Source organism: Mesoplodon mirus (assembly GCF_964341445.2).
Source record: "Mesoplodon mirus genome assembly, chromosome: 15".
In the NCBI taxonomy this organism is placed as follows: domain Eukaryota; kingdom Metazoa; phylum Chordata; class Mammalia; order Artiodactyla; family Ziphiidae; genus Mesoplodon; species Mesoplodon mirus.
In genome coordinates, this window is record NC_138991.1 from 33,870,850 (window position 1) to 33,888,940 (window position 18,091).

An 18,091-nucleotide genomic window follows, 5' to 3' on the forward strand; every position below is an offset into this window, starting at 1 on the left:
TATACATACATATATATATATATATATATATATATATATATATACATGCAATAATTATAAGTTGTGTTAAAATAATTAGGAGAATGGGAATGAGGATTTCTGGAATTTTTCCAATGACAAAATAATACTAGGTTCCTTTCTGGCCCCAAGAGGAAAACATAACTGGACCGTGGAGGGATCAGGCATTTTTCCTCTTACCCAGGGGTCACTCTTATCATCACTAATGGTAAACAATCAGATACTTTGCATCCTCCGATGTGCTGCAAACAGAATTTAACATCACTTACGCAAATGCTTAAGTTAAATCTATCAAGCCTTTAACTCTAAATTCCAGTTTACGGGAAATACAAGAAATAGAGGACAAACTAAATGCCACCATAAGGAAGCAATCAGAAATATCCAAAGGTGGAACATTTGACAGGACAAATGGCCCTGGCTTTTCCATACATCAAGGTCAAGAAAAGAAAGGACTGGCCTGTATTTTAAAAAAAATCAAGGGACAAAACACCAGATCCTGGAATGGATTTGGCTTTGAAAAAACAATTGTATAAACTCTTGAAGGACAATTGAGCAAATTTGATGATGAACTGGGTATTAGATGCAAAGGATCTACTTTTGGTTATGTTTAAAGATATTCTGTTTTTTTTAAAGGTTTATACTGAAATATTTGGAGGTGGAACATCACGATGTCTGTAATTCACCTGAAAATACTTAAGCATGTGAAAATAAAGTAAAAAGTAACATGTCTATATGCTAATGGGAATGTGATGGAAATAAGGCTGTTGAGAAGGAAGATGATTTAGGAGGGAGAGGGGAAAATTGGTCGAGTGATGTTCTTGAATAGGCAAGAGGGGATGAGGTTTAGAGCTGAAGTGGAAGGACCAATTTTATTTGGGAGCACGGAAAGTTTTTGCTTCGTTTTGCCCAAGAAAATAGGTTAAGTCATCAGCTGAGTGTGAGGATGAGGAAGGTTTCAGGAGAGAGAAGTACGGTGGGATGAGTGCAGTGGCTCTCAAACTTCAGTATGTATGAGTCATCTGGAGGGCTTGTTGAAACACAGACTGAGCTCCTCCCCAGGATTTCTGATTCAGTAGGTCTGGGGTGGGGCCTGAGAAGTTGTATGTCTAACAAGCTCCCAGGTGATACTGATGCTGCTGGTCTGTGGATCACATTTTGAGAACCACCATGATTATTGTGCAGCATTAGGCCCCCTTGAGGTTTTAAAGTGAGAACATTCAGTGTTGTTGAACTTTTTCTCCATGCATGTTCAGCTGCAGAGATGTAGTTGAAAAAGAGGCAGAGGGTTGCATGAGACAGAGATGATCACTAAGATCGTCACACAGCTGGCTGCTTATTGTTCTGGACTCAGCCCAAATGAAACTGCCTCAGAAGCATCTTTCTCCTCATCATCATCTCGAACTTTCACATTACTTTTTCTCACAAAATTTTTCATTCTTTGGAGTTGTATGTATATTTATTTTGTTACTTGTTTCTGAGTCTTTTCACCAGAGTTTATGCACCACAAAACAGGACTCTTTTTTTCTTGTTGATCACTGCTATTTTCCTAGAACCTAGAACACTGCCTGGACATCACAGGTGCTTAATAAATATTTATTGATGAAAAGTAGAAAGAATGAAAAGAAAAAAGAGAGAGAGAGAGAAAGAAAGAAAAGAAGGAAGGAAGGAAGGAAAGAGAGAGGAAGGAAGAAAGAGAGAGACAAGGAAATATGAATCACTATACAAGAAACTAAATCACAGTATTAGTTTTGACTATGAAGAGAAAAATATACAATTATAAAAATATATAATTATAAAATATATTAGACACAGATTACTATGTCTAAAATTAACGTAAATACATTAGAAAGATGGGAAGCAGGGGCTAGCTAGTTGCATTTTCTTTTCCTGAAGACAGTGTTTCCCAAATTCCCTGTTTGGACCATGAATAGGTTGTGGTCATTGGAACTTGGGCAGTGAAGATGCATACCATTTCCATGCCTGGACATCAAACATCTCATGCAATCCTTTGTTCCCTGTCTCTCTGTCTCTGTCTCTCTGTCTCTGTCTCTCTCAGCTCATCAGTGGGCTGGGTGCAGAGGACGAGTAGTGACCTCTGGGGAGGCTCTAGGAGACAGTGGAGACATAGAATGAAAGGGACCTGGGTTCTCGAGTAGCAGCTTGGAGGACAGCAGTGTGGAAGGCTGCTCCCAGACACTGGCTGGACTTCAGGTGAGTTCAAAATAAACTTTTGTGTCAAACAGCCACTGAAATTCCAGGGCTTTTTTTTTTTTTTTTTTTTTTTTGCTTTACAATGGTATGTTAGTTTCTGCTTTATAACAAAGTGAATCAGTTATACATATACATATGTTCCCATATCTCTTCCCTCTTGCCAGGGCTATTTTTTTTTTTAAAGTATTCACACAGCAATGAGGATACAATGAAAATTACTTTTCTTTTTAATGTTGGGGGTAGGAGTTTCTTTCTTTCTTTCTTTCTTTCTTTCTTTCTTTTTGCTGTGTTGGGTCTTCGTTTCTGTGCGAGGGCTTTCTCTAGTTGTGGCAAGCGGGGGCCACTCTTCATCGTGGTGCGCGGGCCTCTCACTGTTGTGGCCTCTGTTGTTGCGGAGCACAGGCTCCGGACGCGCAGGCTCAGTAGCTGTGACTCACGGGCCCAGTCGCTCCGCGGCATGTGGGATCCCCCCAGACCAGGGCTCGAACCCGTGTCCCCTGCATTAGCAGGCAGACTCAACCACTGCACCACCAGGGAAGCCCCCAGGGCTATTTTTATTGCTGCAAAAAAGAGAAATGTCAAAAAAGGGATTCATTAGGAATTACTAGTGTATCAGTCTGTGTCCAATCACATTAATTGGAACAGGGAAAGTTAACATAAAGAATTATTAACTGTAGCAGAGTAAAGAGGATTCTAAAGAATACTGTAGCGATGAGGAAGAGAACCTGAATTCTGAAATAAATCTTTAGCTGATTTGCTCTAAAGTGATATTCATTCCACTATTTATTCCATCTGCTGAATATTCTTAAAGAATATTTCCACTTGCAAGATATCTACTGGGTTCTTTGTAGGGTATAAAGAATTCAAAGTAAGATACACACTAATCAAAATAAAACTGACTCCAGGAGGGATCTGAGCTTCTGTTCCCACCTGGCAGCAAAACAGCAGGAAAAAATGGAGTGAATAAATGCTGGTTGGCACTGCACTCCCCCACCCTAATGTCAGTAGTGCAAAGTGTGGACCTGAACTTCCCCCTTCATCTGGAGGCAACAAGGCCATGGGAATTGGTGCTCCACTTACACCAGGGTGGCATCAGCAGGGCCCAAAGGGAGCTGAACATCCCCCCTCACCTGGACCTACATGCTACACCTAAACAGGGTGACTGCCTGCTAAATAGACCTGGGGTCTCACAATATAATACCTAAAATGTCCAGTATACAAGGGAAAATCACTCATACCAAGAACCAGGACAATCACAACTTCTATGAGAAAAGACAATCAACCGGTGCCAACACCAAGATTACTCAGACGTTGGAATTATCTGATGAGGATTTTTAAAGCAGCCATCATGAGTGTCCATCCACAGATGAATGGATAAAGAAGGTGTGGTATATATATGTAATGGAATATTACTCAGCCATAAAAAGAATGATATGATGCCATTTGCAGTAACATGTGTGGACCCAGAGATTATCATACTAAGTGAAGTGTCAGACAGAGAAAGACAAATACTGTATGATATCACTTATATGTGGAATCAAAAAAATACAAATGAACTTATTTACAAAACAGAAATAGACTCACAGGCATAGAAAACAAACTTATGGTTACTAAAGGGGAAAGGGGGAGAGGGATAAATTAGCTGGAATTTTCTCAAAAGCATGATAAGCAAGTGCCACAATTAGTCTGACGCCACCTTTACAGTTGAGTTCACAGAGATCATGATTACTGAACAACTGGCTAGCTTTTCTATTTTACCTTCCTACTCTTCAGATACCTTCAAGACTTGGACTTGATTCTGGCTGCTTGGGATATACTTTTATTTAAAATAATCGCTATAGATATTGTGTCTTTTTCTTTTCTAAATGGGAGATAAGTCACAAGTCCTGTGATAGTTTTCTCTTTTCCGTTAGTCTTTGTTTTTTTTTTGGGGGGGGGGCTGTGTTGTGTCTTTGTTGCTGCGCGTGGGCTTTCTCTAGTTGCAGCGAGCCAGGGGCAGGCTTCTCATTGTGGTGGCTTCTCATTGCGGTGGCTTCTCTTGTTGCAGAGTATGGGCTCCAGGCGCGTGGGCTTCAGTAGTTGTGGCACACAGGCTCAGTCGTTGTGGCTCGCAGGCTCAGTAATTGTGGTGCACGGGCTTAGTTGCTCCGCGGCATGTGGGATCTTCCCGGACCAGGGCTCGAACCAGTGTCCCCTGCATTGGCAGGCAGATTCTTAACCACTGCGCCACCAGGGAGGCCCTGATTGTGGGTAACTTTTATTTTCACCTTTTTGCTTATGCATGTTTCCTAATGTTGCTACAATTCTTCTGTATTGTTTGGTTTTTAAAATAGATTTTAAACTGTTAACTGCCTTCATCAACAAACCTCCTCCATCTCTTTGCTCTAGGGATGCAGTTTCATCTACGGACCCTACACAAAACCCATCATGCTTTCTTTTCCTTCCCATTTTTGCACCTTTTGGGCTCCAGTCTGCACTGTCCTAAGCTACATCTAGTCCTAATGACAAAGGAATTAGATGTCACTATTTTCCTTAACCCCAAGACTCAACTTGTTTCCTTTTCCCCTTACCTCCTCTGCCTTCATTTCTCCAAAACAGATAGCCTCAAATCCATCCTCTAGAGTTGTATGGTTGAGGAGCTAAATGTGACTATTGACTTAAGAGAAAAACAGAGATGAAAACCACCCCATCCCTTCCTAATTCCTGAATATTTTACTTCTTCCTTTTTGGGGGAGAGGTGGATGGGTGGGGGTGGTCTTCTCCTTTCACAATCTTTTTTTTTTCCTTTTCTCTACAAAGAAATACATAATAATACACCTCCACCACTCCCCTCAAAAATCCTGGATTCAGGTCATACCCGCTGTTAATATCTAGCTACTTACTGCATATCTTGCATAACTTGCTTAACTTGTTTCTTCTGTAATGAAATTAATCATATCTACCTTATTTACATTACAAAGTGGTTGAGTTGGTAAATATAACCTGCAAAAGCTCTGAAGACATAAAATGCACATTACAAATTCTGAATGAGGCATGATTGATTGTTCTTTTTCTCCTCCTCTTATTCTTCTACTTCCTGCCTCCTTTGATTACTAGTTAGGTTTTCTTCCTTTTCTGCTCTTTCTCCTTTCCTCTTTCTCCCTCCTCACCAATCTCTTTTCTTATTTATTTATTTATAAAAATTGAAGTATAGTTGATTTACAATATTGTGTTAGTTTCCAGTATAGAGCAAAGTGATTCAGTTACACATATATATGTATATATCTATATTCTTTTTTTTCAATTCTTTTCCATTACAGTTTACTACAAGATATTGAATATATTTCCCTGTGCTATACAGTAAATCCTTGTTGTTTATTTTATATATGGTAGTGTGCCTCTGTTAATCCCATACTCCCAATTTACCCCTCCCCGCCCCCTTCCCCTTTGGTAACCATAGTTTGTTTTCTATGTCTGTGAGTCTGTTTCTGTTTTGTAAATAAGTTCATTTGTACTATTTTTTTGATTCCACATATGAGTGATGTCATATAATATTTGTCTTTCTCTGACTTACTTCACTTAGTATGATAATCTCTAGGTCCATCTGTGTTGCTGCAAATGGCATTACTTCATTTTTTTATGGCTGAGTAGTATTGCATTTATGTATGTATATATACATACGTAAATGTATATATATCTTCTTTATCCGTTCATCTGTTGATGGACACTTAGGTTGCTTCCACGTCTTGGCTATTGTGAATAGTGCTGCTATGAACGTTGGAGTGTATGTATCTTTTCTTTTTTTTTCCATGTTTAAAAATACATTTTAATATGAGAAATAAACTACATCAAAATAACAATGGTGGAGCTTCCCTGGTGGCGCAGTGGTTAAGAATCCGCCTGCCAGTGCAGGGGACACAGGTTCAAGCCCTGGTCCGGGAAGATCCCACATGCTGCGGAGCAACTAAGCCCACGTGCCACAACTACTGAGCCTGTGTGCCACAACTACTGAAGCCCGCGCACCTAGAGCCCGTGCTCCACCACAAGAGAAGGCACCACAATGAGAAGCCTGCGCACCACAATGAAGAGTAGCCCCCGCTCGCCACAATTAGAGAAAGCCCACATGCAGCAACAAAGACCCAACACAGCCAAAAATAAATAAATAAAAAATAAATTAATTAACAAAAATAATGATAGTGATTGTAGTTGAGGTCTTGGGACTGTTGGTACCTTTTCTCCTAATTTCTAAGTCTTTTATAATGTGAACAAATTTATTTTTTTCACATGTATAAGAATTTTATTGTTTCATTGTTTTTTAAAATTGGAGTATAGTTTCTATTGGAGTATAGATTTACAATGTTGTGTTAGTTTCTGCTGTACAGCAAAATGAATCAGTTATACATATACATATATCCACTCTTTTTTAGATTCTTTTTCCATATAGGTCATTACAGAGTATTGAGGAGAGTTCCCTGAGCTATAAAGTAGGTCCTTATTAGTTATCTATTTTATATATGGTAGTGTGTATATGTCAATCCCAATCTCCCAATTTATCCCTCCCCCACTTTCCCTCCTGGTAACAATAAGTTTGTTTTCTACATCTGTGACTCTATTTCTGTAGATAAGTTCATTTGTATCATTTTTTTAGAATCCACATATAAGCGATAGTGCATGGTATTAGTCTTTGTCTGACATTTCACTTAGTATGATAATCTCTAGGTCCATCCATATTGCTGCAAATGGCATTATTTCATACTTTTTTATGGCTGAGTAATATTTCATTGTATATATGTATCACATCTTCTTTATCCATTCATCTGTCGATGAACATTTAGGTTCCTTCCATGTCTTGGCTACTGTAAATAGTGCAGGTATGAACATTAGGGTGCATGTATATTTTCAAACTATGGTTTTCTCCAGATATATGCCCAGGAGTGGGATTGCTGGATCATACAGTAGTTCTATTTTTATTTTTTAAAGGAACCTCCATACTGTTCTTCACAGTGGCTGCACCAATTTACATTGCCACCAACAGTGTGCGAGGGTTCCCTTTTCTCTACATCCTCATCAGTATTTGTTATTTGTGCTCCTTTTCATGATAGCCATTCTGACAGGTGTGAGTTGGTATCTCACTGTGGTTTTGATTTGCATTTCCCTGATGATTAGTAATGTTTAGCATTTTTTCACGTGCCTGTTGGCCATCTGCATTTCCTCTCTGAAAATGTCTATTCAGTTCTGCCCATTTTTTAATCAGGTTGTTTGGGGTTTTTTTGATATTGAGCCATATGTGCTGTTTGAAAATTAAGCCCTTGTCAGTCACGTTGTTTGCAAATATTTTCTCGCATTCTATAGGTTGTCTTTTCATTTTGTTTATGGTTTCCTTTGCTGTGCAAAAGCATTTAAGTTTAATTAGGTCCCATTTGTTTATTTTTGCTTTTATTTCCATTACTCTAGGCGACGGATCCAAAAAGTATTGCTGCTATTTATGTCAGAGAATGTTTTGCGAACATTCTCTTCTATGAGTTTTATGGTGTCCTGTCTTATATTTAAGTCTTTAAGCCATTTTGAGTTTATTTTTGTGTATGATGTGAGGGAGTGTTCTAACTACCCACCTCTTTTCATTTATTCCTTCTGCAAACATAGATCAACGGCTGGGTCAGGCACGCTGCTAGAATGCTTTGAAGAGCTCAACGCTAAAGTGGGAACCCAGCTTACAGACTAGTAGCTGCAGTATGATGCTGTAATTTCTAGAATAACACAGAGGACCCTGCAATTAATTCTGGGCACAGGTGAGTCCTCCCAGAGGAAGTGGTGGTTTGAAGAGGGCTTTGAAGAATGAAATAGTTCACAGATAGGCAGAGGAGGGAGGGAAGAGCATCCCAGACAGAAGTGCCACCTGCAGAGAGAAAAACGGATAATCCCAGGAAGGCAGAGGCAGAAGATGCAGCCAGAATGGAAGATTACAGGCAGATCATGCCGTATTTTTTTAAACCTGACTAGAGAGTTCAGACTTATAACCAAATTCAGAGTTTCCTAGCTTTGTTTTCGTTGTGGTCTTGGGAGAGAGCTTACAGGATCATTGAGAGGTCTCCCTATCAGGTGAGAGGGTACCAGCTGTGTGGGAATGATTAGCATCTTCTCATCCCAAACACTTCCCAACCCTGACCTACTCACTCTTTTCTTCTCTCTTCCTTTGTTTTTCTCCCTCCTCTCTACCCTACTCCCTCTCCTTTCCCTACTGCCCTTCGCCACTCTGGGCTCTCCATGCATTTGGGGCAGGAAAGCATGGTCAATAGCATTAGGAATTCTGTGCAAGTGCACTGATGCCCACGTGGTGGGTGTGAAGGGGAGGAGGTGAAACGGGTCCCCCACCGAGGATCACAATTACTCACTTGGTCATGGGGGAAAGTGAAATAAAGCACAAGGAAACAAAAAATGAGAGCAATGGGCATGGGATTTGTGGGAGGGGTTTTCCTACCAAAGAGGCAAGAGGTAAATTCATGTCCACGTTTGAATTTCTTTTAATGTACGAAAAAGAAAGTGGGTCTGAATTATGGGTTGTGAGAAAGTAAAGTTTCCTTCGCTCCTGCCAGGGTCCTGAGCAGCCTCTCAAGAGTGATTCAGGGCCATCACCCACCACCCCAGATGACCCCCAATTGTGACAGGCAGGACCAACTATAAAATTTCACTCAGAACCTATATTCTCAACAGGAGCAGTATCATCTCCAAGGGGATAAAAGTGGTTTGGGGCGGGGGGCAGGGAGTGAAAAGAATCTTGGATATTATTGTACAATGGTTAGTGGCCCTCCAAAGGGCCACAGTACATAAACAAATATATGTTATATCTGTGGTGTTAAGATTTTATGAAAGGATAGCCAGTAGGAAAATAAAATTGTCTAGAAAGTTTCCTAAGGGGCATGATACTTTTTAAAAAGTTGACAACCACTAATTCAGAGGAAAAAGCAAATTCCTACATATGCCCCTATGAGATGAGGCCCATTACCTCCCTGAGCACAGAAAGTTCCAACCACACTGGCCTCTCTGCTGATTCTCCAGTACATCAGGCACACACATCCGTGCACATACCGAGCCTTGGCATTGTGTTACCTCTGCCGCGGATACTCTGTCCCGGGTTTCCTCCAGGCTGACTTCCTCACCTCCTTCCAGTCTTCACTCGACTCTTCTCAATGTCTCCTCAGAGAGACCCACCATGACTACCCTATTTAATACTGCAGCACACTCTGGATCCCATTTGCCCTGATCTACTTTTACTTTTTTTTTCCCCCATAGCACTTATCATCTTCTTCTTCTTTTCATACGTTTAATTCATATATGCCATGTCCACGTATAAATTAGTAAGATTTTACTAGACATTGCATATTAACTTTTTTGCATCATTACTGCCTATATATTTTAACTTTACCACCAACAACAAACAACAGCAACAAAACCTTCTCTAAAGACTACGGACAGTGGTAAGACAGAGCAGTCATCACGTTGCTCTGCTCAAGTATATGGAAGTCTTCTGTTGGTGATGAAATACACAACCCTCTCCCCTCACTGAAGAGTATAGCCTGAAACGGAAATGGAACAATTTAAAAGATAATACAAAATGACGTGAAGTTTTAAGACAACTAAAACTAGATGTAGGTCCAAAGTTGTTAAACTTTCCACCAACTGGTGATGACTGGTGTGTCAGAATCATCTCGGGGAACTTTTGAAAAGAGTGTCCTAAGACACATTTCCCAGTTTTCAATGTTAGTGTTGTTCAGGGTGGGAGCAGAGCTAGTCTCAGGTATTTCTAGCACACAACAGATTTAAGAACTACAAGCTCCATTTTAGAATTAATCAGAAGCACCACAGCACAAGCCAATTTAAAAATATGCAAGAGATAAGGACCCAATTTAGTAGCTTTTCACCGAGTCACTGAAGCGGACATACACATTTTCTTTACACAGGACTACATAGATAGGTGGAACAGGATGAAAAGGAGGTCACTTGCTACAGCAACTGATGGCAGTGTTCTAACGTCTCATTTCCCTGGTCCACCAAGTAGGTTCTAAAGCGATGCATTATGGACTTTTCAAACAATTAGACTGAGTGGAACCATAGCAGCGAGGATGCATGCTGCTTCTACCAAATCCACAGGGCCCCGAACACTGGTGACACCAGTGCACCTATATATTACTGAAACAAAAATACTGCGAAATAATTACATAAGACGCACCGATAGTTTCTGTGTGGGGCGGGGCTGGGGCCATGGGAGAGGTGTCAGTGATTAATGCTGATCCTGAACCGCTGAAGGGCTGCAATCCAGAATTCGAAAAACAGACCCACTCCAATACTTCACTTCATAGGTAGGAAAATACGAGTCTGTAGATATGCCATTTCACCATCTCAGTTAAATCTTCCGTGTGACCTTTCATTTACCAAACTCCCACCATGAAACCTCTCCACAACATAACCTCAAATGAGGTCCATCTCCAACCTCTGCATTCTCTTCCTGCAGAGGCTGGCTTCCACCAAAGGACCTAGAACAAGGCCACCAAACCTTTCATCTTACAAGCCCTATTGCCAAAGAAAGTGACCCATACTTTCTCCTCTAGGGCAAAAATTCTAAGACAACTTAAGTTAGGTAGATCATCCATTACATATGCAATCAACTGGACCAGTTGCACAGGAATGCCCATTCTAGCCATAAGTAACCAGGAGGAAAAATAGAGCATAGGGGCAGACAATGGATAGATGTACACTAAAAATGATAAAACTGTTTTTAGAGACATTTCTCTTGGCTATAATAAATAATTTAAAGTAGGCTGCTTACAGGTAAAAATCACAATGAACAGCATTATCAATTAAACAATTCCCAAAGCTAGTGATTTTAGCTAAATAATTATATACTGGAACCTTCTAAGAAGGCTGCTAATAAACTAAACTATGTCAAAATTTGCAGTTTTAAAGTCAGACTTGAAAGCCAAGGTAAGCAACTACTTTGTATAGCTATTACCTCTGACAAAGGCATAAGAATTCACTCAGACAGATAACATTCATAACCTACCTAAAAATAGGATAGCTCATAATTTTTCTAAACTGTTCTTCCCTGCTGTGGACAGCCCTTGATCTCTGACTATAAAGCTTGGCAAACTTTGTCAAATGCTGTTAGTTTTATAAGTTACTAAAAATCTCTATAAATAAAGCCTCGTTTCTCAAATCTGGACAGTTTTCTCATTCTGAATGCCTAAACATTTAGGTCACAAATTGAAATACCAGTAGAAAAATATTCATCTTTAGGCAGGTTGTATAGTTACCACATGGCAAGAAACTGACAAGAAAATGTAAACATTCAGAGCATAAAAATACTTCAAAGCATTATGAACTTTGTACTTAGTATACTTTCCTAAATTTTAGTATTTCCAAATACAGGCAAAGCAGACTGCTGTAGGATCTTAGATGATTTAAGCTAACTTAATAAGTGAATGAATCCTTTCCAGTCCTGGGAAACTTATAGTCCTAGAAGGAACTATAAATTCAGTTGAGTGTAGAAAAAAAGTATGAGGCCAGGGCTGAGGATGTGACTCATGACCACATTACTAATTCTGTCTGGGACCCCTTCCTTAGGGTCATAAGAATAACTAGAAATTGAGGCATGTTAAAGCTGTATCTGGAGCCTAGCCAGAGCGAGAGGGATTCTTTTCTTGGGCCTCATTCACGAAGAGCCTCATATGTAGGTTTTGAACAGTCCTCGAAAGGGGGTTGGTCATATATTCAGCCAGAGACATGCCCACTATAAAGGAAGGAGACTTACAGCCTACGGTTTAACCGGTGTCTCATTACAGCATTCTGCCTCAGGGATTAACTTTGTAAACCCTGTAATTATTGCATGACTATCAAAATTATAAAGGTTTGTAATATCTCCCTGTTAAAAGCATTCATTTGTTAAATGTATCTATTTCAGTCGTGCCACAATTTTGGAACCCTGCTTTTGCTTCTCTTTGGTTTTCACATACTACTAAATTTGAGAAATGGAGGTGGCTTGGGCTTTAAGAGAGCCTGCATAGGTCAGATAGTCTTGGTCCCCTCTTGGCCACAGAGAACCAAGGAAGTGGACTATGCAGCATTACATGGCGCTTGCAGGCTGCCAGGTCCCAGACCCCAAATGCCTCCTACCCTTCTGGCTCCCCAAGCTTCCTCCAAGATATGTTCTTACAAAGCACATTCCTTCCTTTTTGCTCAGTTATCCCATAATACTCCTGAGTAGCAGTAGGGGTAAAAAAAGGAAAGTGGGAAGGATTACCCAGGAGTGCAGCCTGTGACACTGTGATTTATGATAAGAAATATATATTTGGTCTTTGTCCCATTTCTGGCACAGAGCTCCTAAAACCCTTAGAGTTTCCTAAGTGAGGAGAGCAACAAAGGTGTCTTTCGTTATGTTGATGAGGTGACTCTGAGGTTCTGAACTGGTTGTCATTGGAGCCAGATTAGGGGGTTGGAACTTTCAGTCTCACCATCCCCACCTCCTACACCAATGGTCAATGATTTAATCAATCATGACTGTAAGGAAGTCTCCATAAAAACTCAAAAGGACGGGATTTGGAGAACTTCTGGGTTGGAGATTTAGGAAGAATTGTGCACTCAGAGAGAGGATGGGAGTTCCACTGCCCTTTCCCCATACCTTGCCCTGTGCCTCTCTTCCATCTGGCTGTTCCTGAGTTCCATCCTTTTATGATAAACCAGTGATCTAGCAAGCAAGATCTTTCTCAGGGTTTTGTGAGCCACTCCGGCAAATTAATCAAACCCGAGGAGGGGGTTGTTGGAACCTCCAATCTAGAGCCAGTTGATCAAAAACACAGGTGTTAACCTGGGCTTCGACTGGTCTCTGAAGTGGGGGAGGGGGCAGTCTTGTAGACTGAGCCCTTAAACTGTGTAATCTGATGCTATCTCTGGGTAGATAGTGTCAGAATTAAGTGGAATTTTGTTGAATTCTCAGACTCCCAGCTGGTGCACCAAGAATTCCTTGTTAGTGTGGGGACTGCCCTGCAACACACACACATAGCGGTGGAGTCCAAGAACCCTTTTACAGGCCTAGGTATGACTGCTGCCATGAAAGCCATCACAGCAAATGGGCACCCGCCCTCTTGGGGTTTTGTGGCTGTGATGGTTCATTTTATGTGCCAATTTGGCTAGGTTGTGTGCCCAGTTGTCTGGTCAAACACCAGTCTAGATGTTGCTGTTGAAGGAAACCAGAATATGTTGCCCCAAAATATGCCTCTTTGACATAAAAATTACTTTGCGCTAAAGGTATTTTTACCAGTAGGTGCAAGAAGGATGCTCTGACTCTCCCCTTTTTCTTCCTGAAAGCAGGAGATAAGACCTTCATATGGAAGATGTGTCCACCTCCTACCAGAAGGAAGGTAACATTCTTATCATCAAGGATGGGAAGTTAAGACTTGGAAAATTCTGTAAAACAGACCTTATTAAAACAATTCCTGTCTTTCCACAGTTTAGTTACTTTTCCACAGTCACCTCTTTGCTCAACCTGGTATAAAAGCATGTAGGTTTTACCACTTCTTTGGCAGAAACATGAAAAACAAAGCTAAGTGTTATTTAGAAATCTATCTCAAAATGATAAAGAAGATCAAGGAAGTGACAAACAAAATTTGAAATAATGGTTACTTCTGGGGTAGAGAGGGGGATGGGATAGAGAGACACACAAAGGGTTTCAAAGAGTTGATAGTTGCTATAGACTGAATGTTTGTGTCTATCTGCATCCCCAACCTGCCAAATTCATATTAATCTTTAATTTGATGGTATTTGGAGGTGGGGACTTTGGGAAGTGCTTAGGTCATGAGGGTGGAGCCCTCATGAATGGCTTGAACACCCTTGAAAATAGACCGAGCGAAAGACTTGTACTCAGAAAACTATAAAACACTGATGAAAGAAATCAAAGATGACATAAACAGATGGAGAAATACACCATGTTCTTGGATTGCAAGAATCAATATTGTGAAAATGACTATACTACCCAAAGAAATCTACTGATTCAATGCAATTCCTATCAAACTACCAATGGCATTCTTCACAGAATTAGAATAAAAAATTTTACAATTCATATGGAAAAACAAAAGACCCCAAATAGCAATCTTGAGAAAGAAAAATGGAGCTGGAGGAATCCGGCTCGCTGACTTAAGCTATACTACAAAGCTACAGTAATCAAGACAGTATGGAACTGGTACAAAAACAGAAATATAGATCAGCGGTACAGGATAGAAAGCGCAGAGGTAAACCCACGCACATATGGTCACCTAATTTATGACAAAGGAGGCAAGAACATACAATGGAGAAAAGACAGCCTCTTCAATAAGTGATGCTGGGAAAACGGGACAGCTACCTGTAAAAGAATGAAATTAGAACACTCCCTAACACCATACACAAAAATAAACTCCAAATGGATTAAAGACCTAAATGTAAGACCAGACACTATAAAACTCATAGAGGAAAACATAGGAAAAACACTCCTTGACATAAACCACAGCAAGATCTTTTTTGACCCACCTCATAGAGTAATGAAAATAAAAACAAAAATAAACAAATGGGACCTAATGAAATTTAAAAGCTTTTGCACAGCAAAGGAAACCATAAACAAGACGAAAAGACAACCCTCAGAATGGGAGAAAATATTTGCAAATGAAACAATGGACAAAGGATTAATCTCCAAAATATACAAACAGCTCATGGAGCTCAAAATCAAAAAAACAAACAGTCCAATTAAAAAATGGGTGGAAGACCTAAATAGACATTTCACCAAAGAAGACATACAGATAGCCAAGAGGCACATGAAAAGCTGCTCAACATCACTAATTTTTAGAGAAATGCAAATCAAAACTACAATGAGGTGTCACCTCACACCAGTCAGAATGGCCATTATCAAAAAATCTAGAAACAGTAAATGCTGGAAAGGGTGTGGTGATAAGGGAACCCTCTTGCACTGTTGGTAGGAATGTGAATTGATGCAACTGCTATGGAGAGCAGTATGGAGTTTCCTTAAAAAAACTAAAAATAGAACCACCATATGACACAGCAGTCCCACTACTGGGCATACACCCCGAGAAAACCATAATTCAAAAAGAGACATGTACCACAGTGTTCACTGCAGCACTATTTACAATAGCCAGGACATGGAAGCAACCTAAGTATCCATCGACAGATGAATGGATAAAGAAGATGTGGCACATATATACAATGGAATATTACTCAGCCATAAAGAGAAACGAAATTGAGTTATTTGTAGTGAGGTGGATGGACCTGGAGTCATACAGAGTGAAGTAAGTCAGAAAGAGAAAAACCAAAACCGTATGCTAATGCGTATATACAGAATTAAAAAAAAAAAAAAAAAGGTCCCGATGAACCTAGTGGCAGGGCAGGAATAAAGACGTACACAGAGAATGGTTTTGAGGACACGGCATGGAGGGGGAAGCTGGGGCAAAGTGAGAGTAGCATGGACATATATAAACTAGCAAATGTAAAATAGTCAGCTAGTGGGAAGCCGCAGCATAGCACAGGGAGATCAGCTCCGTGCTTTGCGACAACCTACGGGGTGGGATAGGGAGGGTGGGAGGGAGGCTCAAGAGGGAGGGGATATGGGGATATATGTATGCATATGGCTGATTCACTTTGTTGTACAACAGAAACTAACACAGTATTGTGAAACAATTATACTCCAATAAAGATCTATTAAAAAAGAAAAGAAAAGAAAATAGACCCCAGAGACCTCTCACACCTTCCACCATGTGAGGACACAGCACAGATGTCATCTGTGAAACAGGAAGTGGGCATTCGCCAGACACCAAATCTGCTAGCGCCTTGATCTTGGACTTCCCAGCCTCCAGAACTGTGAAAAATAAATGTTTGTTGTTTATAAACCACCCAGTCTATTCTTTTATAGCCGCCTGAATGGTCTATGGCAGTAATATTCTATTTCTTAAGATCTAAGTGTCTCTCTCTCTCTCTCTCTCTCTCATTCTGTGTGTGTGTGCATACATACACACTGTTATTAATACATAAAAGATTCAATAATTTAAAAAATCTTAAAAAAATAAAGTAGGTCTTGTGACCCAGCAATTTCACCCAAGGTATTTACCCAACAGAAATGTGTATGTATGTTCACCAAAAGATATGAACTGGATCATTCATGGAAGCTTTAGTCCTAATAACTCACAATTGGAAACTACCCAAGTGTCCATCAATGGTTGGATGGATAAATAAATGGTGTCACATGTGTACAATGAAACACTATAGAGCAATGAGAATGAATGAACGAAACCTCCACATGGCAACATGAATGAATCACACAACCTTGATGCTAAATAGAAGGAGTCAATCACACAAGAGTACATTCTGTGTGATTCCATTTATGTCAAGTACAGAAACAGGCAAAACTACTCGATGCTGTTAGAAGTCCCTTTCTCCATGGGAGAAAGGTTGAGACTGGACAAGAAGGGTGCTTTGGGAGCTGTAATGCTGTTTTTTGATCTGGATGCTGGTGCATGTGCGTTCAGTTTGTGAAGAGGTACTGTGCTGTACATTTATGATATGTGAACTTTTCCTATATGTATATTATGCTTGAATAAAGTTTTTTTAAACACCTTTATTGGAGTATAATTGCTTTACAATGGTGTGTTAGTTTCTGCTTTTGAATAAAGTTTAATAACAAAGTCGGGTGAGAGGATGTAGAAGGTCAGGGTGGTGGTGGGTGTGCGGTTTTCTATCAAGGGGACAGGATCAGCTTCTCGGATAAGGTGAAAACTGGACGGAGACCCTGAGGGAGTTCGCTGTGCAAGTATCTGTATACCTTGAGGAAGAATATTAAGAATATTCTGATGAAGATAATGGGCTCTAGAGACGATTAGATCAGTTGTGATAACCTGAATCCTGGAATGCTAAGTAGCCTTAGAGACTGGGAAATGTGACACTGACATGGGAGAAAACTGATGACTATGAACAGTACAAACTGGATGACACATAGCATTTGTAATAGCCACAATTTAATTTTTCGAGTATGTAAATACACATAAAATGAAAAGAAAAAAAAAGAATACGCTGGTGAGTGTTCACTGAGCTTGTTTTAGACAATGAGTTCCTTGAAGATGAGGACGTGGTCCACCTTGAAATTCCAGTGTCTACCTCAGTACCTAGCACGTTGCTAACCTACAAATTGAATAATTTTTTTCTATATTATTCCAGCTGCTCCCAGGATTTCCTTCTGGTTTTTAGAGACTTTTTGTTTTGGCCTTGTGGTCTCTAACTTTGCTCTTTGCCCTTCCTTCTTTTGAAAAGGAGGGAACAAATCATGAGGCGTGAAATAACATGTTTTCGTCCATCCCAGCTGGCCTCCTCCTTTCTGTCTAAGCTGTTTCTAAATGATCCCAACACCCCGTCTCTCAGCCTAGCAGAGTCTCCCGACTGGAAACCACACATTTTAAAATTTACCCCCAACTCGACCCCTCCCAATGCACACACCTTGTCCCATGGGACCTAAGGGGCTCATTTCTAGTGTAGCACTTACTACACGTCACTGTGACTCTTTGTTTGCCTGCCTTGCTCACTTACAAGCTGAGCAGTTATGGGGTCAGAGCACATGACTCTGACTCTTACTCTATAGTCTTTTTAAAAATTAATTTTTTAAAATTTAATTGCACTGTAGTCTTTGAAAAGTGCTGGTTGAAGGGGTGGGTCAAGGTTAAGAGAATCAAGAAAGGCAGACTTGGGGTTGGGAAGTTTGTTGATGGCCATTTGATAGGGTAAGAATTGGTACTAGGAAAGTAAGAGGCAAGGACGTCTAGTTTCAAAGCAAACAATCACCACCCCAAAAAAATCAGAATCGAAG

The 18,091-nt window shown here is 40.3% G+C and overlaps 1 protein-coding gene across 2 annotated transcripts in view; it reads left to right on the forward strand.

Moving 5' to 3' along the window:
• Nucleotides 1-16,851, forward strand: part of MBLAC1 (metallo-beta-lactamase domain containing 1) — an 81,790-nt gene extending 64,939 nt beyond the window's left edge. The window contains exons 4-6 of one of the 2 annotated variants that reach the window (XM_082600651.1): nucleotides 7,852-7,997; nucleotides 13,570-13,619; nucleotides 15,894-16,851. The gene's annotated coding sequence lies outside the window, so the exon portion shown is untranslated. Of the gene's footprint in view, nucleotides 1-7,851; nucleotides 7,998-13,569; nucleotides 13,904-15,893 lie in introns of those variants that run through there. The other variant, XM_082600652.1, reaches the window with a different exon arrangement.
• Nucleotides 16,852-18,091: the final 1,240 nt, after the last annotated feature.